The sequence below is a fragment of the Mandrillus leucophaeus genome, unplaced genomic scaffold (assembly GCF_000951045.1).
Source record: "Mandrillus leucophaeus isolate KB7577 unplaced genomic scaffold, Mleu.le_1.0 Scaffold207, whole genome shotgun sequence".
Lineage (NCBI taxonomy): Eukaryota > Metazoa > Chordata > Mammalia > Primates > Cercopithecidae > Mandrillus > Mandrillus leucophaeus.
Window position 1 is genome coordinate 67,769 of NW_012102110.1, and position 6,374 is coordinate 74,142.

Genomic DNA, 6,374 nt, shown 5'->3' on the forward strand with positions numbered 1-6,374 from the left:
GTTTTTTTCTTATAAATTTGTTTGAGTTCTTTGTAGGTTCTGGATATTAGCCCTTTGTCAGATGAGTAGATTGCAAAAATTTTCTCCCATTCTGTGAGACATCTTCTAGTAGGAGCTTCCTGAGAAAGGGCACAAGGAAGGTAAATCATGTGAGACTGCCCAAATGAAAAATAGTCGTTCTCTCACATATGATTGATGATCTAGGTATGCATAGATAATTATAGTATTCAAGTTGAAAACAACATTCTTTTAGAATTTTGAATGTAGTATTCCATTATCTTCTAGTTTACAATTGCTATTGAGAAATCTAATGTGTAGGCAGTTTTTTGTCTGCCTTTCCAATGTTTTTTGAGAACCCATTCTGCACAAGGCATTGAATCAGATGTTAGGAGTATACAAACCTGAATACTCCTGAATACAAACCTGAATGGTAAGAACTTAATAAGTAGCTATTGTATTATGTAGCCAGTTTCTTTTTTTTTTTTTTTTTACCTTGAGTCACAGAAAAACACAATAGAGAAATCAGAAGTTTAATGAAAGTGCTTTGGACAATTTCTAACATAAATTACAATGCAGAACTTTTAAAAAATCCCAACCTATCCAATCTCTAAATGTCCCACATCCAATCCATTATCAAGTGTTAACAATTTTACCTTTAAAATAGATCTTCTTAAAGTATAATAAAAAAAATAGATCTTGATTCAGCTAAGCTATGAGGACGCAAAGACATACAGAGTGATATAATGGACTTTGGGGACTCAAGGGGAAGGTTGGGAGAAGGGTGAGGGATAAAAGACTACACATTGGGTACAGTGTACACTGCTTGGGTGATGGGTGCACTAAAATCTCAGAATTCACCGCTATAGAACTCATCTATGTAACCAAAAACCACTTGTACCTCAAAAGATATTGAAATTTTAAAAAAGAAGAAAAGAAGAAAGACCTTAGCTTTTTACCTTAAATAGGAAGAAATCACAACAAAGAAATCCATGCTTTATTATAAAAAACAGAACAGAGATTGCACACCATGATTAGTCAGAAAGTAGGTTCTCTTTTTATCTCTGAATTAATTAGTTTTCAGATCAGCTGCATTATCAAAGGCAAAAATAGCAACGGCATATACAGGAAATAAATGTATTTTCTATTATATAACGGTCTAGTCCAGGGATAATATGGTGGCCCCCAAAGTATTAGGGACTGAGGCACGCTCTGTGTTCTTGTTCTGACATCCTCACATGTTAACTTCTCCATGTTCCTTGAAAGGGTGTTCTTTTTCGGCTTCTGGCAGAAGAGCTTCTGACATAGCAAGACGTGGTGATTAGTTTTCATATCAATAATCAACATCCAAAGTGATTCTGATGCAAGTGTCCTTGGACCACATTCAAAACAATTAAGCATTGTTTCCCATGTTATGACTCCCAGAACACTAATTTTGCAAGATGCTCCGTATAAAAAGGATTCTGTTGATAAATAAGTTTAGAAAACAGTACTTAACATATCCCCGTTTTGGAAATCACAATGATTATTAGGATATTTTTAACGTAAATAAGTGCTGCAGTAAAGAAATCTGCTCAATGGCCGGGCGCGGTGGCTCAAGCCTGTAATCCCAGCACTTTGGGAGGCCACGACGGGCGGATCACGAGGTCAGGAGATTCAGACCATCCTGGCTAACACGGTGAAACCCCGTCTCCACTAAAAAATACAAAAAAAAAAAAAAAAAAAAAAAAAAGAAATCTGCTCAATGTTATACAACCCAGTGTTTCTCAATCTTATTTGAACTCAGCATTGTTTTTTCAGGTGACTTATTAAACTCTGTAGGAAATGCTGTTTAAGAATCAGATTGGGGACCCTTTCGGCTTTCGGCTCGGAGGAGGCCAAGGTGCAACTTTCTTCGGTCATCCCGAATCTGGGTTCATCCGACACCAGCCGCCTCCACCATGCCGCGGAAGTTCGACCCCAGCGAGATCAAAGTCGTATACCTGAGGTGCACCGGAGGTGAAGTCGGTGCCACTTCTGCGCTGGCCCCCAAGATCGGCCCCTTGGGTCTGTCTCCGAAAAAGGTTGGCGATGACATTGCCAAGGCAACAGGTGACTGGAAGGGCCTGAGGATTACAGTGAAACTGACCATTCAGAACAGACAGACCCAGATTGAGGTGGTGCCTTCTGCCTCTGCCCTGATCATCAAAGCCCTCCAGAAACCACCAAGAGACAGAAACAGGAAAACATTAAACACAGTGGGAATATCACTTTTGATGAGATCATCAACATTGCTGGACAGATGTGGCACCGATCCTTAGCCAGAGAACTCTCTGGAACCATTAAAGAGATCCTGGGGACTGCCCAGTCTATGGGTCTATGGGCTGTAATGTTGATGGCCGCCACCCTCCTGACATCATAGATGACATCAACAGTGGTGCTGTGGAATGCCCAGCCAGTTAAGCACAAAGGAAAATATTTCAATAAAGGATCATTTGACAAAAAAAAAAAAAAAAGAATCAGATTGGGTAAAATTGGGAAGAAATCATTAAAGTTAGCAAGTAAGGGATCTTTAGTATGTTTAAATAGAGCAATTTCAGTTGAAGGGTGAGAAGAAGGCAGACGATAATAAGTTATGGAATGAACCAGAGGTGCAGTGCATACATTGAATGTACAACTATATTTTCCAAAAGCATAGTGAAAGAAAGAAAGGTGCAACACAGCTTCAGGAAGAAAAAAGTAGCCAGGAAGAGGGAGACCTTGCAAATCCAAGAGAAATAAGAAATAACTGGGTCATCAAGTGGAATGGAGACTGCAGAGGGAGATGAAGAGAAAGGGCTGAGAGAAGCAGCAAGAGACTTGTTCTGGGGACCCAGAAACCCATGGTACCCTACTGAAAATCAAATCCCTTGGAAATGCACAGCGACACAGAGATAGCAACAAAAAAAGGGATAAATACACTCAACATGAGGAACTCACATCTCTCTCTGCCTCTCTCCTCACTCTCTCTGCCTCTCTCCCCATCTCTCTCTCTCTCTGTCTGCCCTAGTCTTCTAGTCTCCAAACTCCCAGTCCCCTGTGCCCCTTCCTGGGATACCATGTTGTTCTTCATCATCTTGCTAGAGGTGATTTGGATCCTGGCTGCAGATGAGGGTCAACACTGGACATATGAGTGCCTACATGGTCAGGACCACTGGCCAGCCTCTTACCCTGAAGTGTGGAAACAATACACAGTCCCCCTTCGATATCCAGACAGTGTGACGATTGACCCTTAGATGACTGCTCTGCAGCTCCATGGATATGACTGGCCTGGCACTGAGCCTTTAGACCTGCACAAGAATAGCTACACAATGCAACTGTCTCTGCCCTCTACCCTGTATCTAAGTGGACTTTCCAGAAAATATGTAGCTACCCAGCTCCACCTGCACTGGGGCCAGGATGATCCCCAGGGGGCTCAGAACACCAGATCAACAGTGAAGCCACAGTTACTGAGCTCCACATCATGCATTATGACTCTGATTCCTGTGATGGCTTGAGTGAAGGCGCTCAGAGGCCTCAGGGCCTGACTGTCCTGGGCATCCTAATTGAGGTGAGTGAGACTAAGAATATAGCTTATGCCAGCCTGGCCAACATGCTGAAACCCCATCTCTATTAAAAGTACAAAAATTAGCCAGGTGTGGTAGTGGGTGCCTATAATCCCAGCTTACCTGGGAGGCTGAGGTAGGAGGAGAATCGCTTGAACCCGGGAGGCAGAGGTTGCAGTGAGCTGAGATTGCACCATGTACTCCAGCCTGGGAAACAGAGCGAGACTCAAAAAACAAACAAACAAAAAAGATATAGCTTATGAACACATTCTGGGTCACTTGCATGAAATCAAGCATAAAGATCAGAAGACCTCAGTGAGACAGCTGCTGCCCCGACAGCTAGGGCAGTTCTTCCTTTACAATAGCTCGCTCGCAACTTCGCCTTGCTAGTAGTGTGCCCTGGACAGTTTTCAGTCCAAGGGCCTGGATTTCAATGGAACAGCTGGAAAAGCTTCAGGAGACATTGCTCTCCACAAAAGAGGGGCCCTCCAAGTCCTGGTACAGAACTACTGAGCCCTTCAGCCTCTCAATCAGCAATGACCTTTGCTTTTTTCATCCAGGTGAGATCCTTGTATCCTACAGGTGATATGCTGAGCCTCGGTGTAGGAATCTTGGTTGGCTCTCTCTGACTTCTGCTGGCCGTTTTCTTCATGGCTAGAAGAATCCAGAAGAAGAGGCTGCAAAATCAGAAGAATGTGGTCATCACCATGAGCCACCACTGAGGCATAAACTCCCTCTCAGTACCTTGGCTATGGATGCCTTCCCCTTGTGCCTCCAGAGGTGCTTTCTCCTCATGTCTCACCACCCCGCAGGGAACCTCTAAAATGGGGTGCAGGGATTGGCCAGGATTACTGTAGGAGTAGTAGGCACTCCTTCCTCTGGACATCCCCTATAGAGAAGTATGGACCCAGGCTCTCATTCAAGGAAGAACAGCAGAGCCTTCAGCCCCTCAAAACATGTAGAAGGAGATCAGGGGATCCCTGTGTTGTTAGTGCAGAGAATAAACTGTTTAGTTTTAGGGGAAGTTTGGGATGTACCCCAAAGTCCTCCACCCCCTCACCTTTATGTCCCTTTCCTTAGATATATTGCAGGATCTACCCTTAGGAGAAAGAGTTGCTGTTGGGGATGTATATTTTTGCTCAACATATTTGGAAACTAAAGTTTCTGGAGGAAAAAAAAAAAAGAGAGATAAGAAATAACTGATGAAAAGTCCCAAAGGCAGCAAGAAAGAGGTGGCGTCAAGAGGGCAAGTAAAAATGTAAAGAGAAGAAATACTGTTTTTCTTTCCTCAAAACAGAGACAAGGTGAAAATATGAGTACAGATATATGTTTGGAAGTGAAGGAGCAGGGCTGGAAGACAGCTGGTTTTCTCTGTGAAGTAGGAAGGAAAATCACCTGCTGAAAGTAAGGAGAAAAGAAAAAGGAAGATAAAGTTTTGGAACAGCACTTCTGGGAAATAACAAACTTTGCTAAGAATTAGTAAAAAGGTTGTTGAGCAATACTCAACGCTGAGTTGAATATTGAGTAAATTTTTTTCCATCCTCGCTCAGTGATCCAGGAGGAGAACAAGCAGGTGCTTGGATTCATCTAGGGTTGAGGATTAATGGGGTAATGGGGCAGATAAAGAGGAACAAAGGACCTGAAGGCCCTTGTGACATTGAATGATAACTTAGTTTTCAATAAAAGAAAAAAAGGCTGGCGCAGTGACTCACACATGTAATCCCAGCACTTTGGGAGGGGTGGCTCACCTGAGGTCAAGAGTTCGAGACCAGTGTGACCAACATGATGAAACCTTGTCTCTACTAAATACAAAAAATTAGCCAGATATGGTGGCACATGCCTGTAATCCCAGCTACTTGGGAGGCTGAGGCAGGAGAATCGCTTGAACCCGGGAGGTGGAGGTTGCAGTGAGCCGAGACTATGCCACTGCACTCCAGCCTGGGCAACAAGAGTGAAACTCTGTCTCAAAAAGAAAGAAAAAGAGAAAAATGGGGAAAAGTTAAGTTTGGAAGCATCTAAGATATGTGTGTTCAAAGAGATTTCTCTGTTCAATATTTCAAAGCTTTAGGTGGTGATTACAGTAATTCTTGGGAATGAATTGTTGGAGTGAAGTGGAGGGGAAGTCTGCTGCAGTAAAGGATGTCTAGGAATTGCAAAGCTAGTTTAACAAGGTATATGATGAGCAATGGCTACTTTTAAATCTTGGCTCTGTCCCTTAACAACAAATGAATTTGAACAAGTTGCTAAACCGCTAGAACTTCTGTGTCTGTTTTCTTATTTTTTTAAAAAAAGGAGCAAATTATAACTAACTGGTAGGAGCAATGTAAGAAGACAACATATGTAGACTGGGCATGGTGGCTCATGCCTGTAATCGCAGCACTTTGGGAGGCTGAGGCAGATGGATCACTTGAGGTCAGGAGTTCGAGACCAGCCTGGCCAACATGGTGAAACCCTGGCTCTAGTAAAAATACAAAAATTAGCCGGGGGTGGTGGTGGGTACCTGTAATCCCAGCTACCCCAGAGGCTGAGGCAGGAGAATTGATTAAACCTGGAAGGCGGAGGTTGCAGTGAGCCAAGATTGCCTCACTGTACTCCAGCCTGGGTGACAGAGCAAGACTCCATCTCAAAAAAAAAAAAAAAAAAAAAAAAAAAAAAAAAAAAAGACAACATAGGTAAAATATCTGGCACAGTAGGCTCAGTAAGTAGGAGCTGCTATTACTGGACTGGTCGACTATAAGGATGTCATAGACACCTGGAATTATGGCAGAAAAGAGAACAGAAAGGAGCTGGGCATGGTGACAAGCACCAGTAATC

At 43.0% G+C, this 6,374-nt stretch overlaps 2 pseudogenes across 1 annotated transcript in view; both read left to right on the top strand.

Annotated features, from left to right (window-relative positions):
• LOC105539614 overlaps window positions 1-2,492 on the top strand; it is an 11,574-nt pseudogene extending 9,082 nt beyond the window's left edge. Inside the window, exon 2 of the transcript XR_001006078.1 lies at window positions 1,834-2,492. The product of XR_001006078.1 is annotated as a 60S ribosomal protein L12 pseudogene (transcript). The remainder of the gene's footprint in view (window positions 1-1,833) is intronic.
• Window positions 2,493-3,074: 582 nt separating this feature from the next.
• On the top strand, window positions 3,075-4,289 carry LOC105539559 (annotated as a pseudogene).
• The last annotated feature ends 2,085 nt before the right edge of the window (window positions 4,290-6,374 follow it).